This window comes from Bison bison, unplaced genomic scaffold, assembly GCF_000754665.1.
Source record: "Bison bison bison isolate TAMUID 2011002044 unplaced genomic scaffold, Bison_UMD1.0 scf7180017864065, whole genome shotgun sequence".
Lineage (NCBI taxonomy): Eukaryota > Metazoa > Chordata > Mammalia > Artiodactyla > Bovidae > Bison > Bison bison.
This window is the reverse complement of record NW_011494637.1, coordinates 1,890,418-1,915,592: the sequence shown is the minus strand read 5'-3', so window position 1 is coordinate 1,915,592 and position 25,175 is coordinate 1,890,418. Positions and strand designations below refer to the sequence as shown.

At 44.0% G+C, this 25,175-nt stretch overlaps 1 protein-coding gene across 2 annotated transcripts in view; it reads right to left on the bottom strand.

Annotated features, from left to right (window-relative positions):
* PACRG (PARK2 co-regulated) overlaps positions 1-25,175 on the bottom strand; it is a 531,307-nt gene that overhangs the window by 12,022 nt on the left and 494,110 nt on the right. The window lies entirely within an intron of this gene.

The window sequence follows — 25,175 nt, the reverse complement described above, 5'->3', positions numbered from 1 at the left end:
CCCACCCCCAGCCCCTGAGCCCTACCCCCAGGTCAGTGCTGACTTCACTGGAAGCATGAGCCTGCGTGGCGGCTCAGATGGGGGCTTAGATTCTCTGTGTCTGTATTCAGCTTGCGGTGGGCAGTGGTCTCCATAATAAACCCAGTTGCAGAGCTTCTCTGGCCCACCCTGGGTAGCAGCTAATAGTCTACTTGGCCTTTCAAACTCTCCTCTTCCTGATTTGCCCTGCAGATTAATTTCCAGTCACTTTCTCTCCTGATTAATAGCCAACACCTCCACATTGTATGAGAGACCAAATTCAAATGCCTGATAGAGCTCTCTGTCTCCACCCTCCCTTATGAAGTCAATCTCATATTTCTCTCCTTCCCAAGACCGTCTGTTTCACCCAGATGTGGATTTCTTCCTGGCCCCAGTGGGCATAATTTTCACTCATGTCTTTAAAAACTCCCCATAGGAATATTGTCCCCTCTCCCTTCTGGGAAAGTCCAACCTCATTTCTTTTCAAGGCTAGTTTGGGATTTACTTACTCTGTGGAGTTGACTCCACAATCTTCTTTCTTTTGAATTCCTAGAGCTGTGGTCAGTAATCCCTCCATGGCCCTAATGAACATATCAAATCTAAATCCCTTAGGAAGTCATTTATGAAACTTAGTCTTCCTGTGTTTTACCACCTCTTGAAGGACAGGATCACACTACTTACAAACTTTGTTTGTTGGCGTCAAATACAAATTGAGTATTTGTAAAAGGGATGAATGAATGAATGAAGAAATTATTACTTTTTGTGTTTACCAATCGAGATATAAGCAAATTTGGTTCTAAGTAAATTGTATGTTAAATATAACGCCCACAATTTGCCCAATACCTGTTCTTTATTTACTATTTACAAACTTGTGAGTTTTTATCCTGGAGATAGTATTTATGTGGATTCAGGAAGATTGGGTATAAGTACATATAGGGTCTATACAGTTAGATAGCCTTATCTCTTCTCCAAAATCCTCCTTGATTTAAAGTGGAGTTTACTTGGGTTGGGCTTCCCTGGTGGATCAGATGGAATCTGCCTGTAATGCAGGAGACCCAGAAGATCCCCTGGAGAAGGGAATGGCTACCCACTCTAGTATTCTTGCCTGGAGAATTCCCTGGACAGAGGATCCTGGTGGGCTACAATCCATGGGGTCACAAAGAGTTGGACACGACTGAGACACATTTCACTTACTTGGGTCACCCTTTATTTTGAGAAGAGAAAGCTTTCTTCCTTCAGAATGAAAAAAAAAATCATATTATCTTATTTTATTGATATCTAAATTTTGCTTAATATAGTTTCTTTCCTAGCTATTAATACCTGATAATTCTCAGTCAGAAAAATAAATGATTTCAATTGGAAATACTGATTCCTGCTTTCAGGAGTGATGCAACATATTGGAAATAATTTCACTGCTTTTAGAATGATCCTGAAAACTTGGAAATGGACCAGAATGACGGCTATTATCATGGTTTTTCACTTCCAAGAAGTATTAGTGATACAACCCATCTTTAGTTTTCAATTTTTTTTTGTATTCGAGGTACAAAAATGAGAAAAGAAGTCCAGATTTCTAACCAGTTTTATCAGCAGATGCAATAAACTTGGGGGGAGATGTACTTCTCAAATTATCTCTGTTAGAGGTTTCATCTTTATCATGAACTCAGAATTCGGAAGCCCATGCGTGTCCATGCTGGTAATCGCCACCACAACAAAGTTTGCTTAAGTCGTTTTAGACGAATAGCTGCACAGAGCCACCGAATAAAAGACCTTCGTGGCCTTGATGTACTCTTTGTTCTGCTGCAGAAACTAATTAAATAGATAAACTCACTAATGGTGCTCACGGTGAAAAAAACACATCACGTCGTTTCTGCAGATCAGATGGTTCCTCGATTATCTACGATTTATCTCAGCTTGCCTAACCTAGCTACTCTTTGAAAATTCGAAGATGAATTATTGGGTGCAAAATCTAATAGATTTCCAAGCCATTAACTGGAAATCTTACTGAGTGGGAGTCTTTCTCATCAAATGAGCTCAATTAATGCAAAAATAATATATTTAATGAATAAATCAAAGCGATCTGCTGGGCTGAACTGAGTTAATGACTGTATATGTGATAAGAGTTAAAGCCTCCAAGCCTTTTACAACTCGGTTTGGAGTCCCCTCTAAGTATCTTTCAAAGCTCTGACTAGCAACTTTTATCAGCGTCTACACTAGTTAGTTAGATGTGGCAGGAGACATCAACTCTGCCCAGGAGCGTTCACGCAGAGCATAACCTGCAAATGCTGAGCTCACCTGACTCCATTTTTACAAACGTTCAGGGCTTTGCTAAAGTTCAAGCTGAGTTTTGGCTACGTGCGAAGGAAAAAAAAAGAGGTGTCTAAGTCATGGGGACAAAATGTGGCCATTTAATTTGCCGTGGCAACAAGATCGGGCTTGTACAAGAATTGAAACTAAAGCTTGTTGGCAACACTGATAGGTAAAATATGCTGACTTTTGATACTTTGGAATAAAGACTGTTTATTTGCCTGTGTTACATTTCTCTCTCTCTAAAATTCCTCAGTTTAGTGCACATGATTACTTTCCTCTGAATCAGGATTGTAAGAGTAGGTGAGTCCAAATAAAACCAACTGGAAATAAACAGGAGCATCCCCACGAGGTTGAGGCTGGGTGCACAAGAACATGCCCTCAGCCTGTTAATGAATCTCTGGCTGATTCAGGTGTAACAATGCCTACCTGGGAGGAGAGATTTGAGGATAAAACAGGAGAACATGTGTTATATCTTTATGAAAATAACAAGCTGTTGATAAACTTGGACAGTTCGTATCACTGTAATTTCTGTGATGTCAGTACCTGGCTTTCCAGGTCACAATGGATTGCTTATGATTTATCTCTTCTATGGGTAGGATGGGCTTCCCTTGTGGCTCAGCTGGTAAAAAATCCACCTGCAATGCAGGAGACCCCGGTTCAATTCCTGGGTCAAGAAGATCCCCTGAAGAAGGGATAGGCTACCCACTCCAGTATTCTTGGGCTTCCCTGGTGGCTCAGATGGTAAAGAATCTGCCCGCAGTGCAGAGGACCTGGGTTTGATCCCTGAGTCAGGAAGATCCCCTGGAGAAGGAAATGGCAACCTACTCCAGTATTCTTGCCTGGAGAATCCCATGGACAGAGGAGCCTGGTGGGCTACAGTCCACAGGGTTGCAAAGAGCTGGACATGACTGAGTGACTTTCACTTCACTTTGCTTCGCTTCACTTCATTTCTGGGCAGGACAGGAAGACTAGCCTACAGAACACCAGGAAGTAAGCATTTGGCTTCTATAAGAAGGGCTCACTCCAGACAAGGAGCAGAGGGGAGCCGCTTTGTCTCCAAGCCCTGCAGGAATGTGAGTTTACTGTCAGCTGTCTGGACTCACTGAGCACATGGATCTGCCCTGCTGGGGATGCCCGTTACTCAGGCACAGTTTGTTCTGGTCCAGATGGGTTCCTTGGACCTGTCTGTATCATGACCAAGGTTTTCGGTTGCAGGACTTCATAAGCAAACAATTTACAGCGTAAACTTACACTCACTTGTGACCCTCAATCCCCTTCCTCCCTAGGTAGAGCCTGATCAGGGGTGCCCACATGAAGGGCGGAAAGATGGATTCCTGTCCTCCTGCAGATATTAACACCCCAATAAACTAAGGACTTGCTCCTTAGAAGAAAAGCTATGACAAACCTAGACAGTGTATTAAAAACCAGGGACATCACTTTGTTGACAAAGGTCCACATAGTCAAAGCTATGGTTTTTCCAGTAGTCACGTACAGATATATGGAGTTGGACCACAAAGAAGGCAGAGTGTTGAAGAATTGATACTTTCAAAATGTGGTGCTGAAGTAGACTCCTGAGAGTCCCTTGGACAGCAAGGAGATCAAACCAGTCAACCCTAAAGGAAATCAGTCCTAAATATTCATTGGAAGGACTGATGCTGAAGCTGAAACTCCAATACTTTGGCCACCTGATGTGAAGAACCGACTCATTGGGGAAGACCCTGATGCTGGGAAAGACTAAAGGTGGGAGGAGAAGGGGACAACAGAGGATGAGATGATTGGATGGCATCACTGACTCAATGGACATGAGTTTGAGCAAGCTCCGGGATTTGGTGACGGACAGGGAGGCCTGGCGTGCTGCAATTTATGGGGTCACAAAGAGTTGGACACGCTGAGGGACTGAACAACAGCAAAACCAATGGTGGAACAGGAGAGTTCGAAAGAATGAGAGGTTTCAGCAAGGAATGAAATAAAGAGATGTGACAGAAGAGGGACTGAGAGGGACCACCCCAGGCGGGTGATCAGGAAGGTCTCACTGAGAAAATTAAGTTTAAGCTGAATTTAATCCCCTGAATGCTGAGAAGAACCTAGCTTTGCAGCAAGCAGCCTGGGAGGGACAGGCAGTGCAGAACAGAAAGCGCAACGAGGGCCTGGAGGTTCAGACAAACTGACTGGAGAGCACGGCATCGTCTGGTTGTCTCGGGTGCTCTTTCCAACACTGATGATTTGACAATTTGATAATTGTCATTAACAACTGCTCAACAGCTCAGGGTTGAAGGAGTGTGAAGGAAGCAGCCCCCCGGCTCTAGCTGAGGCCATTGTCTCCTTCCAGACTGTCAAAATTTTAGATAAGGATGCATTCAGTCTTTACCTTTAGTCCTATTATTTCCTTGAAACAATATTCAGAAGTGTGGTTACTACTTCAGAGAATATGAGCCTTTTGCAGTTATTGGTATATATCAGTATATGTGTATCTCTCCATATTGATTTTCAGAACCTCTGACGTTGACCTTTCATGAGGGCTCAGTCGTGTCCAACTCTTTGCAACCCTATGGACTGTAGCCCACCAGGCTCCTCTGTCCATGGGTTTCTCCAGGCAAGAGTACTGGAATGGGTGGCCATGCCCTCCTGCAGGGGATCTTCCCAACCCGACCCAGGGATCAAAACCACATTTCTTGCATCTCCCACATTAGCAGGTGGATTTTTACCATGGAGCCACCGTTAAGTCAAAGGTTATGCCAATTTGTAACGTTGCCAGCCACACAGGAGCTTACCTATTTATCACAGCACTGACGCTGTAACTAAAACTTAGTTTGCTAATTCAGCAGCTGCAAAATGTTACTTTAAAGTTACTTCCATTAGTATTTTTGTAATTACTAAGGAATATATGGATGTGAGAGTTGGACTGTGAAGAAAGCTGAGCACCAAAGAATTGATGCTTTTGAACTGTGGTGTTGGAGAAGACTCTTGACAGTCCCTTGGACTTCAGGGAGATCCAAACAGTCCATCCTAAAGGAGATCAGTCCTGGGTGTTCATTGGAAGGACTGATGCTAAATCTGAAATGCCAATACTTTGGCCACCTGATGCGAAGAGCTGACTCATTGGAAAAGACTCTGATGCTGGGAGGGATTGGGGGCAGGAGGAGAAGGGGACGACAGAGGATGAGATGGCTGGATGGCATCACTGACTCGATGGACGTGAGTCTGGGTGAACTCCGGGAATTGGTGATGGACAGGGAGGCCTGGTGTGCTGCGATTCATGGGATCACAAAGAGTCGGACACGACTGAGCTATTAAGCAACAGCAACAATTGAATCGATTATCACCTTCAGAAGGAGGGCCATTTATAATGGTTAGATTTCTAAAAAAGCTTTGCACTCCTTGCTTGTGAGCACCCATCCACCAGGCCGCCACCCACCCAGCCCTGGCTTCCTGGGTCATCCTGTGGAGGGCCAGGCTCCGTTCCCCACCAAAGGGTAGGCACAGGCACAACCACGTGTGTGGTTTGGTCAGCTCTCATATGCAACGCGCCTTAAATCACGACTTTGGGAGTCACCTTCAAATTGGATTATTTACAAACGAGGCCACATGGAAAACTGTCGCTATTTTGGTTTGCGTGTGGAAAGCGTTAATTTGTGACACGTTGAACGTGTGACTTACTACAACCGGTTTAGCCTTGTGCTGGCATTTCTCCGCTTTTCACTGCATGGGGCACCCCAAAGGATGGAAGTGGCGCCAGGAAGCCCAGGCTGGAGGCTGGGCAGGGGTTGTGAGGTAAACTCTGAGGAAGCAGGCGGAGGTGAGCCGGGGCATTTGTTCTTACTGAAGGTTAAGAGACTGGTAGCAGTGGAAACTGAAGTCTGCTATTTATCTTCAGGCTAGGGACAGTGCAGACAGCTGCAACACGAGCCTCCTCACAAAACCATGCCAATAACCTTAACGGTGACCTCTGGCTGGAGACGCATTTCAGTGGGCGTACTGCTATCTCTTTTAGGCACAAATAAGCACAGTTGTGTTCATTTTGTGTTGAGGTCAGATGATTAACTTGCGGGCCCTTTTTAGTGAATAACAAGGGGGAAAAAAGTCTTTACATCTCACTCCAACTCAACAATGAAACGAAGCTTTCTGGAGGGAAGAAAAGTCGCATATTACATGGACAGCAGATTTTAAGGCAAAAGTAAATGTTACGAAAGGACTTTGAGCCTGATTAGCATGGAGCCAGTGCAAGGTCAGATGGATAACCGACATTCCATTCAATTAATCAGGGTAAATGTAATTATTTGGTGGATTTTTTAGTACATCTGACCTTTAGTTGTGAACTATCTGGGTATTTCTTTTACTTTTTCTGTGCTTACAGCCTGTTATAAGATGTAATGCTGTAGATTAAGAAAAAGAAAGCTGTTGATGGAGATCAGTGAGAAGCATTTATTGACCAGCAGGTCTACTCATTACCCTCTCCCAAAGACCAAGGTAAAATGAGACACGTGAAATATATCTCAGGGCTGCTCGTGTCTGCACCCTCTGCAGTCCCTGCTCAGGGTGGAGTTTGTCCAGAAACCAGGGATGGATTCTATAGAAAACTACATAACTAGGAGCCCAAACATTACTGATCTAACAAGTAAAATGAAAGCTCAAAATCCCAAATTCCATTAAGCCCTGTTAAAATTGTTTTTTGCTTGAAGGAACTAAATTGACTCACTTTTTATGTATTTTACTATTTCCCTTAAAAAAAACCTGGCAGCTCTAATATGGCAAATCAGAATTTGGGGAAAGGAATAGAATTCGGGCTGGGGCGGTCTCTATTTGTATCTCAAATTTTAATTCTTACTATATAAAAAGAACTGCCATGTAATTCTTAGTGTGGGCACTAGATGTGTAAGCATCCCTTATATGCTTCACTTATTTTAACTCTCAACAACCGTGTGAGGTTGGCACTGTTATGACCCACAGCTTAACAGATGTGGTACAGAAAGGTGTAGACCTGACTTTCAAGTATAAAATTTAACCATGATATGCAAAATAACCAAATGTCTTTATGGATATTTTGACCCAGAAATTCAGTTCTGATACATGTGATAGCAAGGTGAAATAAAAAATGTCATGTTAAATAACTGCTTTAACAATGGATATATTATTCAATTATGTGAAAACTGGTTTCCCTCTGTATAGCTTTATAGCTTTGGAATTTTCTGTGTAATTAATAGTGTAAGGGAGAAGGAAATGGCAACCCACTCCAGTACTCTTGCCTGGAGAATCCCAGGGACAGGGGAGTCTGGTGGGCTGCCGTCATGGGGTCCCACAGAGTTGGACACGACCGAAGCGACTTAGCAGCAGCAGCAGCAATAGTAAAAGTTAATAATAATTTTGAGCCACCATAGTTGGCCAAAATTAAATACAAGGATAGATATGGTTGTTGGAACATTTGTTGTATAATAGAAAGATTATGTCAGGTCCTTAAAAATATTTCTTTCCAAGTTTTCTCCAGTGTTTCCTTTTCCTTAAGTCGCCATTTTACATTTGGAGAAAACTGAGATCAGTATTGACAACCTGATTTTTATTGACTAATTTTAAGCGTGAATTTTGTTTTTAGTAATTTTCCTTGACTCTCCATGAAAATAATGTTGAAAGTTACAATTCTCACTAAGTTTAAGATTTTTATCCCTCTTTAAAATGCGTTTTAAACTGTTTTATAAAAATATTTCTGTAGGGGAGACAAAACAATATTATGATGACATAATTTGTTTTACTCCCAGGAAATTTCATACAAACATACATAAAGCAATATTATAGCAGATTAACTTTCTTATATGAGATTAAATTCTCATTAATATATTTTTAATGTTTTATGAAAAATATTTTAATACAAAGAAGTACAATTTCCTCATCTATTTTACTACAATTGTGTTTTTTGTTTTAGATCATTTTCATTAAAATATCTTGTTTCCTAACCAAAATAAAGTTCACTTGTTTTTTTTCTTAAAGAAACAATTGGGTCATATTTTGTAATTGCCATTGGAAGTTATCACGCTAGATAGTATCTTGGCAAAAATAGGATCTAGGTTGGAATTGGAAAATAGGAAAGTACAAGAAGATATTGTTACTAGACTTTATGAGGATATATCAAAATGTGGTTAGTACTGTTGTATTCTTTTAATGGTTATCTCTTGTATTCTTCACTGATGTTAAAAAAACTTGATTTTTTAGACCCTTACTTAACTTTCAAAAATGCTTACAACTTCCATTAAAAGTCTCACAACACTGTAAGCCTGTATTCTTTATATGTTGAGAGCAAGCGTACATTAGCGAGTCACATGTATTTGTGTTAGTTTCTCGAACAGTCATGCGGACAGGCATTATATGTGTTTGCTTGTCATATTGCCTTCTTAATTCCCATTCTGTGGAAGATAAACATTTTAGTAACAAATACTTTTTATTTCAAATGACCATGTATATGCAGTATAAATGAAATTTCCAAAAACTCTATTTCTATAATTCCTAATGTAACAGTCAACAGTATACAGCAATCTGGCTGAGAAGGGCATATTGCCTCCGATCACCTGGAAATGAGCATAAAAGCCTTAATTTCATTGTTGTCCTTAACCGTTGCCCTTTGGAAAGGCTGTTTGATGACCAGGAGCTGGAAGGGCTGAGTCTGGGCCTCTAGATGTTCCAAACCACAGAGGCAACAGTGGTGCCCACACCGCAGCTTGCCCTGGGAGGGGCTTGCCGGGTGCCCCCGAACACTTATACACACGATGGTAGTGTAACGGCCGTCCCCCGCCGGAAGGATCTAAGACACTTCCGTTTTATTGTTGAAGCCAAAATCAACAGTTCATTATTGATTCTTGTTCATGACCTAAGTGTCATTAAACTCCCCAAAGAAGAACATGCTGCGTAGGATTTCCTAGAAACGACTCTTGCTGTTAAACCTTTCATATTAAGCATAAAGGGAAGCCTTGCAAAATCTTTTCGAGTAGCCTGAATAATTCATCGGCGCACTGAGAAGACGTCTAAATATTAGCACTATGTTTGATTTTCCTTTCCAGATCAATCTATATCTGTTTCTATCTTTGAAAAAAAAAAAAAAAATCCTTGCAGGGGTGTGATTGCTCACTCATTTCAATGAGCCCTGGTCACAAGGTAATGTTCATCTTCTGTAAAAGCTCAAAGGGAATGGAACAAACCGTTTTAAGAAACAGAACTTTGAATTAATCTGATGTAGATTCTTCAGTATGATTAAAGAACATGAAGGGAGCCAATTAGGGAGTAGAGGCGTCATTTGAGTCACACACTATTTAAATCAAAACTGATGGCTTCCTCTAACATGTTCCCCTTCATTCTGAATATATTTATGCTTTATTTTGGTGAAAATTGTGTTCTATGAAAAACGTTAGACATTGGGTTTCGGTACCCAAAGAATCTGGGCTTGCCACTTGGGAAAGCTCACGAGGAAGACTCAGCCCTGTCTCACACGCCACGTCCCTTCGCTTGTCAAGACTGGTCACCCTCTCCATCTCTGCCGCCACGGCACTTGGCCCTTGGGAATCTGTCTCCAGTTTGCCTAACTACTGCAGGAACTTCTCCATGGGTCTCTGCTGCCTTCCGCCTTTCCAGACCCTCAGATTCATCCTTTACCACCACCTAAGTCAACCGTCATGAACTCAGCTTGCACCATTATTTCTCCGCTGGTGAAAACTTTACCATTAGCTGTGGAACAAATTCCAGCCTCCTTGGCCTGGCATTAGCCCTACTCAGTGGGCTTGAGGCCAATCCTTAGCTTCCCATCCTCTCGCACAGGACTGCAGGGCTGCAGTCGAATGACAGCTGTCATCCCCAAGCAGGGGTGGCGGACTACCCACCTCCTCAGCTTTCCTCGTGTCTTTCCGTCCAGTGGTCATTTCCTCCCATGCCTCCCACCCCTGCTTCTCAAGATCTATAAGGCTCATCCTCTCTATGAAGGCTCTCCTGATCACTCCTTTAGCCATTCATAAGGGGGTTATGCTTCCCTTACCACCCTGATCCCCAGGAAACCCATTTTATGGGCATCGACAGGAATTAAGTTCCTGGAAGATAAGAACCATCTTTGCATCCTCTAGAGTGTCTAGCTTAATATGTGCATGCTAAGTCACTGCAGTTGTGTCCAACTCTTTGTAACCCACCAGACTCCTCTGTCCATGGGGATTCTCCAGGCAAGAATATTAGAGTGGGTTGCCATGCCCTCCTCCAGGGGATCTTGCTGATCCAGGGATCGAACCCGAGTCTCTTACATAGCTTAATACAGTAGGTGTTAAAGAAACTGTTGGTTAGGAAAACAAATATAAAGGAGTAGCTTTGCTGCAGGAGGGAAGGGTGTCTGGCCCACTGTGGCCCCTCTATCGCTGGGCCAGTGGGATGTGGGGGGCAGGGCCGGGTCGAGGCTGGCAAGCAGAGGGGTCCTCTGGAAGTTCGGCAAGACTCGGGGAGAAGCCACTGGAACTGAGGCTAGGAAAGGAGAGCATTTGAGTGAAAAGGGAAGTCAGTGCCTCCCAGGAGGGAAGTGTTCACGTTTGGCAGAGAAACCATTTGCTTGAGAATCCTCGAGTAGCCAAGGAGAGGACCAGAGAGGTAGATGAGAGGCACAGAGGAGGCCCAAGGTCTACAACCCCACCGTCAGAGTCCCGTCCTCTCCCTGACCTTCAATTCATGTGAAGTTCACGCAGCTCTGACTTCATTTAATGCAGTGAGATTTATAGATGAGTATCGTGTGGAAGGCCCCTGCCGAGTGGTCTCCCCTTGAGGCCCGGCATCGTAGTAACAATGCTAGGGGCTGTTGCAGGTCTGGCTCAGTCTCCTGTGGGGTCGCTGTTCCTTTCCCTTGAGTCCCTTGGATAGCAAAGGGCTCAAACCAGTCCATCCTAAAGGGAATCAACCCTGAATATTTACTGCTAGGACTGATGCTGAAGCTGAAGCTCCAATATTTTGGCCACCTGATGTGAAGAACCAAATTGTTGGAAAAGACTCTTGTGCTGGGAAAACTGAGGGCAGGAGGAAAAGGGGGTGACAGGATGAGATGATTGGATGCCATCACCGACTCAACGGACATAAGTTTGAGCAAACTCTGGGAGATGCTGAAGGGCGGGGGAGCCTGGCGTGTTGCAGTCCCTGAGGGTGGCAGAGTCAGACAGGACTTAGTGGTTAAACATGTGTTGAGTTGAGCCTTTTCTATTGCCAGGTGTTGAACTGTGCTTAAATATACTATTTTGTTTAAACTTTGTAACAAAACTCTGAGGCTGTTGCTATTATTAGCATCCTTACTTAGACTTGGCTTCCCTGGTGGTAAGCTGTCTGCAATGTAGGAGACTGAAGTTCGATCCCTGGGTGGGGAAGATCCCCTGGAGAAGGAAATGGCCACCCACTCCAGTATTCTTGCCTGGAGAATTCCTTGGACAGAGGAGCCTGGTGGGCGACAGTCCATAGGGTTGCAAAGAGTCGGACAAGACTTAGCAACTAACACTTTTCACAACTATGTATTAGAGAAGTGGATTTGCCCAAGTTCGCACAACGGGTAAAAGAGGCAGCCGGGTCTGGCTGGGGGCTGGCTCTGCGGAAGGTGGTTGGTGTTGGGGGCTCTCAGCCCCTCCTCCCAGCCTCAAACTCTAGCCAGCTTCCTCCCACTGTTCAGCCTGGGGTCAATTCACTACATTTTCACAGGCCAAAGGAAGGGGCAGCAACGAGCTTTAAGACTTGGGTGCCTTGGAAAATTTTCTCCTAAAAGTAGGTTTGAATATAATGTAACCTGCTTAAAACAGTCATTCCTTGATTGCTGTGTGTGTGAATTAAGTGCCTCTGGAGCTGGTGCAGAGTGTGGATGAGCGATGACTTGTGGAGGCAGGTTGCTGTCTCAAGAAGCTGGAGGCAGTGTGGGGTTGAGGACAGATGGTCCACGTGCCGGGAACTAGACGAACAAGTCGCTTAGCTCTATGGGTCTTCACTTCCTCAAGGGGAAAAGGGGATCCTAGTGGTTCCTTCTCAGGACTAGTACCGGGGGAGAAATGTCAGCGCGTGTCCAGGGTGAGTGTTGCCCTAACTGACATGCTGTTATTGTTATTGGCATTCAGACTGGAGTCATCAGGGAGTTATTTAATTGGAAAACATTGGGGAAATAGATTGATTATAAGCCTTTCTTAACTTTTATTTAACCTTCTTTCAGATATAATCTTAAGTATTCAAAGAGCTAAAATAATTTCTAAACAGAAAGACTGATGAAATCAATGGAAAAATTAAGAGCTATTTATGAAAGACTGATGCAAGACTCAAAATACAGCGGCGTGATCTGTAATGTCTTTCAACAGTGTTTTGGAAACGCTTAGGAAAGACAGCCACATAAAGAAAGACATCTTTTAACTGGTTTGGTCCTAACGCCTCTAAAAGCCAAATGAGGAAAGTCAGTAAATGAGAACAAACAAACAAAATCAAAGTCCTGGCAAGCACTGGGGACAAGGGGAGGCCCTGACCCGGGGGCCAGCTGGTGGCAGAGCTGGGCAGCGGCTCGGATGGGGCAGACCCCGAGAATGCCAGAGGTGTCAGCCTGAGCCTGGCTTCCCACCACCTTCCAGCCTCCCGTCCTATGCTGGACTCTCACATTGCAACGGTGCCCGGCTGACCTTGACACCTGTCCTCCCCCATGCAGGAGAGGACACTTGGTCCCCACTTCACTAGTCATGGTCTTCCGGTCGTCCCTATGGCAATTCACAGTTAATTTTTGCTCTAATGAAGGGAAACCACTGAATAAGTCACCCCCAAAAGAACACAGAGTCCTCGATTCACTTGCATTTCTCTGTAGAATGCATCTGATGGTTTTTGCTTCATATATAACCCACCAAATTGTAGTTATTTCAGATATTATGCAAGGCTAATTTATGTTCTCTGTGTATTCTGGGAACGTAACTGGGAGAAGTCATCCACAAATGTGTGGTGTAATGCCTGAGTAGCTATTCTGTGATACAAAGTTCTCTGCATTATTTTTCTTAGATATTCAAGAACTCATTTTATGCTCACATTCCAGGTAAAGAGCTGCATAGAATGATTCAGCGTCATAAGTCTGGTAGTGTGGAATTTACGGTTTTATTAGTTCCACCCGAAGGTATGATGATAACAGCCAAATTCTTCCACACTCCTTTTAAATCTCAAATGTCAGATACTGTTAATAATAGCCACTAGTTATGGAGTGCTTGTTCTGTGGCATGTACTTTAGAGGCATTGAATCTAATTTTCTCAACAGTCCTGCACAATAGAGCTTATTATCCTTATTTAACAGATGGAGAAACAGAGGCTGAAAACCTGTGAGGGCCAGGCCCAGGTCAGGGAGCCGACACGGGTCAGAACCCCGCTGGGCTTGGGTCTGTGGGCTCTGTGGGTCCAGCACTCTGCTCTCAGCTGATCACCACACACACAGCCTGAGAAGGAAGGGCCTCCCTTTACGAGAAAGGGTGTGAGCTCTGTGACGGAAAGCTCAGCGTCTCTCTCAAGGTGAGTGGGTGACGGCTCACTTCAAACACTCTGAGTACCTCCAGTTTCAAGTACACGGGAGGAAACTGCAATTAACGGAAAAAAAAAAAAAGAATCTCAGTGAAGTTCTATGACTGCCCATTATCACAAGCTGAATATCTTTCCCCAAAAAACGAGCTGTAAAAAGATGATAGCGGGTAAATGTTATTTGAGCAAAATCTAAATTCTGTGGAGATAAGAGAAAAGAAAGAACCTGGAGACCTAGTCTCCCAAAACTATTTCTTTAAATTTTAAGAAGGTGAAAAAGTGGAAGTGTTAGTCACTCAGTCGTGTTTGACTCTTTGTGACCCCATGGACTGTAGCCCACCAGTCTCCTCTGTCCATGGGATTCTCCAGGTAAGAATACTGGAGTGGGTAGCCATTCCCTTCCCCAGGAGATCTTCCCAAACCAGGAATCGAACTCACGTCTTCTGCATTGGCAGGTTGGGTTCTTTACTGTCTGAGTCAAATTATAAGAAAATAAGAAAGCAAAAGAAATGGGAGTTCTACTCAAGTGTGTTCTGAAAATCTTCAGTCACCTCCAAACCTAGCCGGCCATACGAGGATTCCATCCCACCCGCCCCACCAGGGGCAGAACAGGAAACCCCATACATCCGGGAAGAGAAAGCCTTGCACCCCCGGCGCCAACACTTTCAAGGGTCCAAAAGGCATCCATGCAGACTGTTAGGGCTTCGATGTTCATTCTGGGAGATTACATGAAAGTCAGAATTTAAAAGAGAAATATAAGAAACGTGGAACTCTGAAGGGGCCTCCAGAGCTGGTTGAGATGAACTACAAACCCTCAAGGGCTTTGTCAGAAGGTGGGGCGAGGTGTCAGCCTGGCATGGCCTCCCAGGAGAGAGAGGTCTCTGGGGCCAGCAAAGGGCCCAGAATATGCTAGTTATTAAAAAGATGGTCTTGAACAACTTTGCATTTCCTATGGCAGAGATGATTATTGTATTCTGATTCTGAAATTCAAATTCTTGACTGAGTTAAAGATTTAATACTTTAAAGGGGTTCGTATTAGTAAGCACGGTCTTTCACAATGTTTTTGTAAAACTAACTTATGAATTCCAAATTTAGTCTTTGTTTCTGCCTCTCTGATATTATACAGAACATCATTTTATTAGTATGTTATCATGTGTAACAAACACAAATGTCCTGCTTTATGTATCAATAATAAAACACGCATTATTTTTCCTAAAGACAGCAATACATGCTGATATTAGACGACAATAAATATTTATGGACAGTTCACACCGGTCTTATCATCCATCCCAATTGTAACAGATGTGAGTTTATCATTCGGTCTGGAAGGTTTTACAAACCACTGACTAATGAGCTCCTATCCACTCCAAAAAGACATAGACTATAAAACAGTGTGAATTGTCAGTAAACAGTTATTCTGATGAAATACCGTATTTACCTCTTCGCTTCCATAGAGACAGGTCGTGTTCCAAGCTATGCATAATTCTACAGATGTAAAAATAATTTTTAAAAGTGATTTACATGAAAGAACTATGTCATAGAGCACTTTCCTTCCTATCCGGGCATGAAACCAATGCAAGCAGCTGCGTGTGTCGAGCAGTGACAGAGTGCTGAGTCATCGCTCCCGCCCTGCAGCCTGGGTGGAGACGCGAGGCTCATTTTATAGTTGGCACTGAAATCAAACCCGGCACAGGCTCAGGGCTCCCGCTGCGGGCACCGCTGTGTGCTGGAGGCTGGCGTCCACCCGCAGCACGTTGACAGCAGCGCTCCGTGCGCTTCGTAAAGACGCCTTGGCCCCAGCGGCCGGGCAGCTGATCAGAGCGCCTGCCATGACAGCTCTGCGCCTTCCTCTGCAGGCTCTCCGCCTGTGCTGGACTCGATGCCGTTCCTCCTTCCTCATCAAACTCGGGGCTTTCTTCCTCTGTTTTTTTTTTTTTTTTCCCCCTGCTGTAGCTCCCTGGCTGGGTGGCCCCCTGACGGCTTCATGGACAGACACCTTGTCCGTGGCAAGCTTTGCCTTCTCCTAGGCTGGCATGCGGGAAGATTATGTGAAAGATGCATTCTCCCATCTTGGGTGTGAGGGTGGTGCTAGGAAGAAGGCAGTGGCACCCACTCCAGTACTGTTGCCTGGAGAGTCCCATGGACGGCTGCAGTCCACGGGGCCACTGAGGGTCGGACACGACTGAGCGACTTCACTTTCACTTTTCACTTTCATGCATTGGAGAAGGAAACGGCAACCCACTCCAGTGTTCTTGCCTGGAGAATCCCAGGGACGGGGAGCCTGGTGGGCTGCCGTCTATGGGGTCGCACAGAGTCAGACACGACTGAAGCGACTTAGCAGCAGCAGTAGCAGGAACACTAAGGACACGGTGGTTGCTGGAAGACCCTGTCCCTGACGTCCTGGGGCTTCCCTCCAGTCGGGAAGAGGAGCGCTAAATGAACATTGACTTCTGCTGTGCAGTGAGACACTCACACCTGACCTGGAGTGGACAGTCAGGGCGGCTCCCTGAGTTGGGGCGCTGGGGGGGAAGCCTGGTGGAGGAATAGAGTCGGGGTAAAAGCCCTGACCTGGAGTGGACAGTCAGGGCGGCTCCCTGAGTTGGGGTGCTGTGGGGGAAGCCTGGTGGAGGAACAGAGTCGGGGGTAAAAGCCCTGAAGTAGAAGAGAAGCGACTGTTGAGAAGCTGAGAAAGCCCCGCAGACCTGGGGGAGGGCAGAGGGGTTTTCGGGGAGGCTGGAGAAGTAAGAAGGAGCCAGGTGATGTCGGACTCAGGTGACATCAGGTCTTATGGCCACAAAGAGCGTGGTCATCTTGTTCTGAGGGTAAACAGGAGGCCAAGGAAGGTTGTAAATGGACAAGTGACTAACTTTATATGTTGGCTGCTGTTCGCACAATATTTAATGGGGGATATGCTAGATGGCTATTGCACTTTCCAGCACAGTGTGATGACAGTAGTTTGTATAGAGTAATAGAGAAATGAAAACATACTTTTAAAAATTACCAAAGAACAGAACTTGGTGGTAAACCTGATAGAGAAAGAGAGAGAGGCATGCTGGGGCTTCTGCTGATAGATCTGTCTTTGGAGAGATGGAGCATGTTAGCTTTAATAAGGAACAGTGAGGGATGACAGAGCTCCAAGGGAGAGGGAAGAGTATGGAATTACAGTGGACACTCTGTGGTCAAGTCCCTGTGGGACATCCGGGGGTGGGGGGCAGGTGGCGCTACATGTCCGGAACTCCAACGCCATCAGAAGGAAAGAGTGATTACAGGATGGTATCTACGCGATGATACTGTTTCATTCCAGGTTTTAAAGTATCGAAAATAAGATTTGATTCATCTGTTAAGTTCACTAACAGCTTGAATGAGCAGTTTTCTAACAGCCACTCCTGGCTCCTAATGCTGGGCGCCCTCCGATTGACAACCACTGTTTTCATCACGTGCAAAGAAGAAATGCATGCCTGTGAGCTCTGCGGGGACAGACGACCATGGTGGCAGACTGGAATGGAGCCCTTGCCAGGGAGGCTGGGGCCCAGTTCAGCCCAGCCAGCACTCACGGTGTAGCCATGGACCAGCTGCAAGCTCTCTGAAGCTTGTATGTAAGATGGAGAGAGAGACGAGAAAAGCTCTCTGAAGCTTGTATGTAAGATGGAGAGAGAGACGAGAAAATCCCAAGGTCATTTTGAATTGTATACTCCTATAAAAATCCACCTGCCAATGCAGGAGCCACAGGAGACGCGGGTTCGATCCTTGGATTCAGAAGATCCCCTGGAGAAGGAAGTGGCAACCCACTCCAGTATTCTCGCCTGGGAAATCCCGTGGACTGAGGAGCCTGGTGGTCCATGGGGTCACAAAGAGTTGGACATGACTGAGCGCATGTGCACACACACACACACACACACACACACAGAGTCCTCTAATTTGAACAGATTGTAGCCATTAAAAAAATTAAGCTCAATCTGTTTATTAAGCTCTAAAATTATTTTTATTGGAAAAAATCCAACACTTGTTTATCCATAATACTATGTGACACCCTAATATGAAATATTATATGAAAATATAATCTCAGTTAAAATGCATGCCTATTTCTTTGTTCAGTTTATTTAGCCATTAGTTTCCAATAATTTTGGATATATAATTGCTGGCTGTAAATTAGAAAAGCCAATTCCTTTGTCACAGTGTCCATATCTTTAAGTTCTTTTTGGCAATCATCAGTTTTAGGTACATGACTAGAGAATTTGGATACCGAAATATGCATCCATCACCGAAACAGAATCATCAAACACTGTTCTTTAAGGTCATAAGTGCTTCTTAACAGTAATAGCACACACATTCATGAACTGAGTATCAGTAAGAAATATCTTTCTAATTAATCTGAAATTTGACTTGGATTTCCTTTCATAACAATGTGTATAACATGCTCCAAATGATTTTTGAGTTATGATATGCAGAAGGTGCCTAATGCCAAGAATTAGCAATGAAAACATCACATAATGGATTTCATCTCAGCATGGTAAGAACTTCTTTTGTTTGGTAATAATCACCAGAATGGACACATTTACCCAAGCTTGTACAAGTGTAAGGCCATTACCACAATGGGGGTTGAAGGTTTGAGTTATAGGCTAGCAGAGAGGGGGGCAAACCCATGTTGGGGTTGCAGGAAGAAACTGTGGCTTCTAATTGCTTCGGTGACTGAAAGGAAGGACAGAAAACTGGATGGTCTGAATCTTCTCATAGCAAATTCCAAACCTATGAAAATGAATTTCCTTTTATAAAAAGGCAAGAGGAACAAGTATTTTTGTAGATAGTAAATTAGAGATGGAGGAGACAGCATTTGAGCTGAGATTTTTTTTGACCAAGGATTTTGCTTAGATTCTAACATTTTGGCACTAAGAGGGCCAGTCTGGGGGAGGCAGAAACATCATTTTTTTTAAGTAATATAAGCCTGTGAGTTAAAAAACACTACTTAAAAAAAATGTTTCTTAAAGAGATGGGAACACCAGACCACCTTACGTGTCTCCTGAGAAACCTGTATGTGGGTCAAGAAGAAGCAGTTAGAACTGGACATGGAACGATGGACTGGTTCAAAACTGGGAAAGGAGTATGGCAAGGCTGTATATTGTCACCTTGTTTATTTAATTTCTATGAAGAGTACATCATGCGAAATGCCAAGCTGGATGAAGCACAAGCTGGAATCAAGATTTCTGGGAGACAGAGTAATGGAAATAAAAACAAACAAATGAGACCTAATTAAACTTAAAAGCTTTTGCACAATCAAGGAAAATATAAGCAATGCGAAAAGACAGCCTTCAGAATGGGAGAAAATAATAGCAAACAAAACAACTGACAAAGATTTAATCTCCAAAATATACAAGCAGCTCAATACCAGAAAAATGAACAGCCCAATCAAAAAGTGGGCAAAAGAACTAAACAGATGTTTCTCCAAAGAAGACATACAGATGGCTAATAAATACATGAAAAGATGTTCAGCATCACTCAATATTCAGTTCAGTTCAGTCGCTCAGTCGTGTCCTACTCTTTGCGACCACATGAACTGCAGCATGCCAGGCCTCCCTGTCCATCACAATGCAAATCAAAACCACAATGAGGTGTCATCTCACACCAGTCAGAATGGCCGTCATCAAAAAGTCGACAAACAATAAATGCTGGAGAGGGTGTGGAGAAAAGGGAACCTTCTTACACTGCTGGTGGGAATGCAAACTGGTACAGCGACTATGGAGAACAGTGTGGAGATTCCTTAAAAAAATGGGAATAAAACTGCCTTATGATCCAGCAATCCCACTGCTGGGCATACACCCTGAGGAAACCAGAAGGGAAAGAGACACGTGTACCCCAATGTTCATCGCAGCACTGTTTATAATAGCCAGGACATGGAAGCAACCTAGATGCCCATCAGCAGATGAATGGAGGAAGGAAGGAAGGCAGTTGTGGTACATACACAGTATGGAGTATGACTCTGCTATAAAAAGGAATGAATTGGAGTCACTTCCAATGAGGTGGATGAAACTGGAGCCTGTTATACAGAGTCAAGTAAGTCAGAAAGAGAAACACAAATAACTGTACATTAATGCATATATATGGAATTTAGAAAGAGAGTAACAATGATTCTATGTGCAGGGCAGCAAAAAGGACACAGATGTAAAGAAGAGACTTTTGGACTCTGTAGGAGAAGGCAAGGATGGGATGATTTGAAAGGACAGCATTGAAACATGTATATTACTATATGTAAAATAGATGCCCAGTGCAAGTTTGATGAGTGAGGCAGAGCACCCAAAGCCAGTGCTCTGGGACAACCCAGAGGGAAAGGGTGGGGAGGGAAGTGGGAGGGGGGTTCAAGATGTGGGGGGACACATGTTTATCTGTGGCTGATTCATGTTGATGTATAGCAGAAACCATCACAATATTGTAAAGTAATTATCTTCCAATTAAAATAAAATAATTAAAAATAAAATAAATAAGACTAAAAAAGATTTCTGGGAGAAATATCAACAACTTCAGATATGCAGATGATACCACTGTAAATGGCAGAAAGCTAAGAAGAACTAAAAACCCTCTTGGGGAGAGTGAAAGAAGAGAGTAAAAGAACTGGCTTAAAATTCAGCATTCAAAAACCTAAGATCATAGCATCCTGTCCCATCACTTCATGGCAAATAAAAAGGGAAAAAGTGGAAGCAGTGGCAGACTTTATTTTCTTGGACTCCAAAATCACTGCAGACAGTGACTGCAGCTGTGAAATTAAAAGACGCTCCTTGGAAGGAAAGCTATGACACATCCAGACAGTGTATTAAAAAGCAGAGACATCATTTTGCCGACAAAGGTCTGTATGGTCAAAGCTATGCTTTTTCCAGGAGTCACGTACAGATGTGAGAACTGGAAAACAAAGAAGGCTGAGCACTGAAGAATTGAATCTTTTGAACTGTGGTGCTGGAGGAGACTCTTGAGAGTCCCTGGGACTGCAAGGAGATCCAACCGATCAATCTTGAAGGAAATCAACCCTGAATATTCACTGGAAGGGCCATTGCTGAAGCTGAAGCTCCAACACTTTGGCCACCTGATGCAAAGAACTGACTCATTCAAAAAGACCCTGATACTGGGAAAGATTGAGGCCATGAGGAGAAGGGGGCAGCAAAGGATGAGATGGTTGGATGGCATCACCGACTCAATGGACATGATGAGTTTGAGCAAACTCTGGGAGATAGTGGAGGACAGAGGAGCCTTGCGTGCTGCAGTCACTGGGGTTACAAGGAGATGAGCACAACTTAGTTTTTGAACAACAACAACAACAAGCCCATGTGTATATTAACATCAGTGTGTGTCGGCTCCGTGACTGATTTAAGACTAGTGTGACTATGGCCAGATTTCTTCCCCTTGGTTCTGCAGCTCCTTTGGTTTAAATGTCTAAATGTTATTCAAATGCTTTAATCACTGAGAAAAAGAGAACTGTAATGGTTTTCTTCAAGTGATCCAAACAATAATTCTTAAAAAAAAAAAAAAACACCTTGTCAGAATATTCACGTTACTGCTTTTGTTGCTAATAATTTAATCTACAATATTTTAAAAACAGTCTTGAAAAATTTGATCCGCTTCTTGTGGACATGATCAGCCTCTGATTCTATCTTGAACATTTAAAACATTTTATTTCAGTAAGAAAGGAAAGAAGGCTGTCGCTATATTGGGTAAAGTTCATTGAATTTGGAATGCATGTTGAAATCAGGCAGGCCTCATTTCTTCCCTATGCTATTAATTTACTAGATCAAAGGTTGGCTCCATGCAGACTGACTCATATGCAGTGTGTTTTAATTACATATCACTATTCTATTGATACTCTTATAGAGTATTTTTTGCTTATAGACATGGTGATTATTGGATATAAGTTGTTTAAACTTCATCTTCAAAGTGAAAAACCTGAAGAGCTAGAGAGCTCTTCTTTCTAGAGAGCTCAATACAGATTTCTACTTCCAAGATTAAATGAAATTAAACGTATACTACCTTGGTTTCACATAGCAGGAAAAAAAAATGATTCACCTTGATTTTTGTTATTATTGTTATTTTTTTAACTCTTGTGCAGCAGTTTTTTTTTTTTTTTGCCCACCTATCAGTCTGCTTTGCATAGCATTGCAAGTTTAAGTATTAATCACTCAGTTATGTCCAAATCTCTGTGACCCTGTGGACTGTATCTCTCCAGGCTCCTCTATCCGTGGAATTCTCTAGGCAAGATTACTGGAGTGGGTTGCTATTTCCTCCTCCAGGGGATCTTCTGACCCAGGAATGGAACTGGGGTTTCCTGCATTGCAAGCAGATTCTTTAGCATCTGAGCTACCATGGAAGTTTAAACTTCCTGAGTGCAAGTGCAAGTTGCTAAGTCGTGTTGGACTCTTTGCAACCCCATGGACTGTACAGTCCATGGAACTCTCCAGGCCAGAATACTGGAGTGGGTAGCCTTTCCCTTCTCTAGGGGTTCTTCCCAACCCAGGGATCAAACCCAGGTCTCCTGCATTGTAGGCGGATTCTTTACCAACTGAGCCACAAGGGAAGCCTGGCTTCAAAGTGTCAGCTCCTCCACCCACGGTCCCTCCAGCGCACTCATGATGACTGGGTTGGAGCACAACCTCAGCTCTTCCATCAAGAGTTCAAGGGCTTCCTTGACATTGAAGATGGGTGTCATTCACTCCCGGGGTTGTTTTTCCCACTGCTCCCCTCACTGCCACTCTAGCTCCAGATCAAATGGACTCGGTGTGGTTACTTGTCCTGCATGGGTTTGCCCACATTTGCTTGCACTGGTTTCTGTACCTGGAGCATTCCACCCATCTCCAGATGTAAAACTCCATCCTTCTCATCTCGGTTCAAATGGGACCATGTTCACAGGATGCTCTGGAAGGAATGACCTTCTCTTCCATGACTTCAGTAATTTCAACTGTACTTGTCATGACGTCATTGCTTGTCATCAGTGGGGGGTTACACACGTGATGGGGAGTGACAGCTTCTCGAAGTGAGAGTTCACTGAATATTGACCTGCTCACACACGGTTAGCTTGGTGTGCGGTGGGGGACTGCAGGGCCCATGGACTGTGCACCACATGACCCCTATCAGCTCAAAGTGCAGTGAAATCAGATCACAGGTCTAGACAGCAAGCTCAGAAGCTGTTAGGCCTACCAAACAGCAGAGGAGGTCAGCGAAAGGCTGTGTCTGGGGACACGCAACGGAAGCCACACACTGGGGTGAGTGGCTGAGATGGTCTGCAGGTTGCCACAGCAAACAACAGCAAAAACACATTTTCTGGAGGTGACAGCCCCTCTGCCCCCGAAGTGACAGACTTATATCCCACGCATAGGACAAGAGCTGCCAGACCTGGTGGGCCAGGACCGAGGCTGGGCAGAAGCCCTGCAGAGTGCACGTGTAAGAAGACACGTGCGAACCGCCCCGCCTGGAGCAGGGGTCATCCTCAGAGATCTCCTCCACACCTGCTTCTGGGAGGTGAGGCGGGAAGAAGAACACACCTCCTGATGCAGCAGTGGGCGCGGAACCAGGGCGAGAGGGCGGGCCCAGGGCGGATGCCCTCCTGGATCAAATCAGCTTGGAGGCAGAGAAAACAGTTACCCCCAGATTCTTCTGTAAGGCAGAGCAATTCATCTTTGTGTAGTGGGCCCTCCTTCTGCCACAAGAAGGCCCTCCAGTTAGCTGGAAAGCACATCTCACAGAGAGCAACATGAAACAAAAGCTGGCATGGCATGAAAATCTAAGGAAAAAAAAAAAGGAAGGAGCAGTGAAACTTGTCAGAGGAAGAATATTCACAGACTCTCAATGACACAATGGCTCCAGCCTGCCAAGGATGGTGGAACTTCTGACTTACTATTAAAATTTAATTGATAAAAACTAATAAGCAGTGAAACAACCGCAACCATGAAAGAGCTCCTAGAGCAAAACCACAAAGTCTTGGGCAACAGACAGGAAGACAATTGAGGGAATGAAAACCAGGATTAAAAAAAAGAAAAAAAAAACCCACAGAAGCGAAGATCCAATTGTAGGAAGTACAGAAGATGAGCTCTGTAGAAAACACAGGGAAGACACGGATAACAGGAATGAGGAAACTCCAGCCACATAAAAGTGAAATGGACCATTTAAAATGTCGAGAGATAAGGTGAGAGACAGAGAAGACAGGCATACAGATTTTTAAAACACACATAATTTGAACTCTTGCGGTGGGAAAATACACTGGAATGGAACAACTATTAAAAGACTTAATTCAAGAAATTGTAATTAGAGGAAGACGTGAACCCATATTCTGGAAGGGCACCGCACGTATCGTTGAAAGCTGACCCAGAGTGCTCAGTGGTGGGTGGGTCTGTAACCCAGCCTCTCTACCCTGGGGATGGTGTGAAGGGTGCAGGGTGGAGAAAAAGAGGAAAAAAAAGATCAGACGTCCTTGTTAACACACGCTGGATCTCCTGATAGTGTTTATTAGAGGAAATAAAATGGAGGAAAAATGTGACTTACTGGAATATAAAGTGGGGATGTTTCATGACTGAAATTAACGCTCTCCAGACATTCTTTGGAGACTTCAAACATTAAATCTGGAAGAGGGTGAATCCTAACATTTCCAGGAAGAACTGGGGGTTACACAGTTTGACTTCATGTTTTTCCTGTGTCTTGCAGTTACTTGTGTCCTTTGAATTATTAGTAAAAAGGCAAGATCTCTGATTCTTGATAGCCTGATTTGAAAATCCGACACTGTATATTGTATCACCAAGACATCGCCTATGTTCAGTTACGTTCACTTCAGTTCAGTCGCTCAGTCGTGTCCAACTCTTTGCGACCCCATGAATCGCAGCAGCTTCAGCATCATTTCTTCCAAAGAACACCCAGGACTGATCTCCTTCAGAATGGACTGGTTGGATCTCCTTGCAGTCCAAGGGACTCTCAAGAGTCTTCTTCAACACCACAGTTCAAAAGCATCAATTCTTCGGTGCTCAGCCTTCCTCACAGTCCAACTCTTACATCATACATGACCACAGGAAAAACCATAGCCTTGACTAGATGGACCTTTGTTGGCAAAGTAATGTCTCTGCTTTTGAATATGCTATCTAGGTTGGTCATAACTTTCCTTCCAAGGAGTAAGCGTCTTTTAATTTCATGGCTGTAGTCACCATCTGCAGTGATTTTGGCGCCCCAAAAAATAAAGTCTGACACTGTTTCCCCATCTATTTGCCGTGAAGTGATGGGACCAGATGCCATGATCTTAGTTTTCTGAACGTTGAGCTTTAAGCCAACTTTTTCACTCTCCTCTTTCACTTTCATCAAGAGGCTTTTTAGTTCCTCTTCAC